We start from the raw sequence: 3,146 nt of genomic DNA on the forward strand, positions 1-3,146 counted from the left end.
ACGTATTCTGGCATAAAGTTGTGAACTGGACACTAAGGTAAATTTGTAATATATATGCCAAATTTAACACACCAGTCACAAATTATTATCCTGATTTTAAATACCCTTTTTCCCCCTACAGCTCTAAAATATCTCCCAACTCCCATATCGTTGTTTTTTATTTCCTAGAAAAATCCAGAATTTTAGAACATACTTCTCTCTGAAAATCCTTCTGATTCCAGAGTGTAGTTAGAAATATGTCCTTAGATGCCTACTAAGCTCTGTAATTATTTTAAGTGATAACATATTGTACTGTGGTTGCCAGTGCCAGCCCTTTCTCGATTCCACACACATGAGCGCATACACATGTACAGAGGCTGTGAGTTCTTTGTGGGATGGACGTGGATCATTTATTCTTGTGTTACTAGTATTTCTCAAGTAGTAGATGCTAAATACTGGTTTTGTTGAATTAATTATACAATAAAAAGGATCAAAAGATAAAATAATGTAAAGTGGTAGAGTACCAAAAGCTTTATTATTATTGCATTTATTTATTTGTGATAGTTTTGTTGGCATACTATTTATTTATTTTTAACTAGTCAAAAATCTGGATAAATAATCTAGCTGTTCTGCTTACTTGATGATTGTCCATGAACTTGCTAAGCCCACTGAGAGAGAATGAATATTCAGGGTAATTATGAAGAAGTAATGGCACCATATAATAAACAAGTGTGTATGTATTTTGTAGCACGTGTAGACTATGCTACTTACCTTTCACTTTGCCTTTTTTTCCTTCCAACCTCTGCCCAGATATCATGAAGCAACTTATACAACGTGTGTTTATTTCTGTAAAAGGAAGAAAATGTAATATTTACCTCAATGTTACTGTTATCCACAGTTCCTATTGTCCAAATATATCGGTTTTAGTCCAAAACCACTCTTTTGATTATTTTAATATTCTAATGCTCTAAATTAAATAAAATGAATGTACAAGAATGAATATATTAGATTGGTTAAAATACAGTTTTCAGTTCGGCTTAGTGGCATGGCAGACTCAAGCATCTTCCCTGTTCCTGAAATGAGATTTTCAAGTATATCATTGTGAGCTACCATGACCCCAAGATAATGTTATGGACTGTGATTTTGTGTCAGTGATATATTGATTTCAGAAATGACACAAATCTAGTTTTGATAGTGGCATCCTTTAACCTGTAACTTCTATGTAACAATGATAAATTTTACCATAATAATATACCTCTTGCTGTCAAGGCTAATCCATCCAAGCAAAACCAAGTGAGGATTTCACTGTACCTTGTGAAAAAAAAAATGTGCTTTTTCAATTTAATTCATTGGAGTAGTAATTACCCATGGGGGGCAAATATATATGTATACATATATTCATGTTCTCTCTATATATTTGCATAATATGCATAGTATCTATACATGTTTATATGTGTATATATGCAATATATAATTAATGAACAGTGTAATTAGTTTTTGATCTTTTTACCTGAATACACATTTTTGATTCTGAATTTCCCTTTTCAGTCCACAATGTTATTAAAAACAAGCAACTTTACATTCATTAGGCTTTTTACTAGGTACTAGTATTTTTGTAAGTCATCATCAAAACATCAGAGTACTAATGAAGTATTTTGAGATTCAGCTGTGAAATATATCAGAACTAAATAAATTTTTAAAACTTTATTTAAATATATTTTAAAATCTACTTAAATATATAAATAACTTTAAATAAACATTGTGCAGATATACTGGCTGTGCGTCCTTAATCCATATTAATCAGGCGTGATTTCTGCCTACCTTGCCTGGCATTTTGCCCTCACATGTGTTTCCCCCTTTCAGCTAAGTTTAAGTTCAGATTATCATAGAAATATGTGCAATGGGTTTATTAAAAGATGTAGGATTTGTGAGCTACAAACAGAAGTAGTCTTTATTATTCCTTTCTAATGAGACTTCTTCTATGCATTCTTGGGGTTGATCCTTTTACTCTTGAATGAAATCAGTGGAGAGTCCACAGCTTTTATTATGCATTGCTTCCATTATTTGATAATTTTTGAATGAACTCCCAACTTTGACCCCTGACTGCTGGCAGTCTACTACATTTTCGAAGAATCCTTGCTCTGGGTAGTCTTTCAGAATAGGGTAAATTGTAGAGATCCCAGCTTTTGTTCCAACACTGTGGAAGTAGAGTTCACTTCTGAGTCAACTTTCCTCATGCACTGTTGCCAAAGACCACCCTTTTATTTGATGAAATGCATCATTAATAACTCCCTATGCTGCCTTTCCTCTCCAAATTTATTCTCTCCCATCTTCAAACAACATAATTTTGTCAAATCACAATGGCCTTCTTGCTGTTCCTCAAGTATACATGACTCAAGGCCTTTGTACTTTGTACATAGTTCCCTATGCCAGAATGATCTCTCTAAACTTCCCTTGGAATTCTAGTTCTTGTTTCAGGTCTTTACTAAAATATCACTTTTACAAATTGACTTTCTCTAATTATCCTACCTAAAGTAGCACCCCTACCATACCATATCACACATCATTCTCTTTTATCTATGTTCCTATCATATTTTATCCATCACTATTTTTTTAACCTATCACTACTTAAAATTATGTTATATAGGGATGTGTTTACCTGTCAGTTTTATGTGACTTTAGAACTAATCATTTGTTTCCCCTGTAGAATTCAGAGTTCTGCAAAAAACAAACCAACAAAAAACCCCCAGAACTTGTGCGTGCATTGTGCACGTGTATATGAGAAAGAGAGAAAGAGGAAAAAGGAAGGAAAGGGGGGAGGGAGAGAGGGAAGGGAAAGGGAAGGGAAAGGAAGGAAGGAATTTAAGGAATTGGCTCATCTGATTGTGGTGACCCAAACTCAAAATCTAGAGGGTTGACCAGTAGGTGGGATAACCAGGGACTTGTAGTTGTAGCTTGAGTCCAAAGGCAGTCCAAAGATCATGCAAAAACCAGCCTAACTTCTGATAAGAATGTAATGTAGGTATACTGTATAAGAGTCTGTTTGGTTTGTAAATAAGAAATAAACATAATTGAAAGTTGGAATATTTCTATACTAACTTAAATTCATTTTTACTATAATTAAATTGTATTTCCTTTGGCTACAAATTGATATCTCTGCTATGTTT

Source organism: Callorhinus ursinus, unplaced genomic scaffold (assembly GCF_003265705.2).
Source record: "Callorhinus ursinus isolate GAN/ISIS: 27379988/994484 unplaced genomic scaffold, GSC_fseal_2.0 scaffold3, whole genome shotgun sequence".
Lineage (NCBI taxonomy): Eukaryota > Metazoa > Chordata > Mammalia > Carnivora > Otariidae > Callorhinus > Callorhinus ursinus.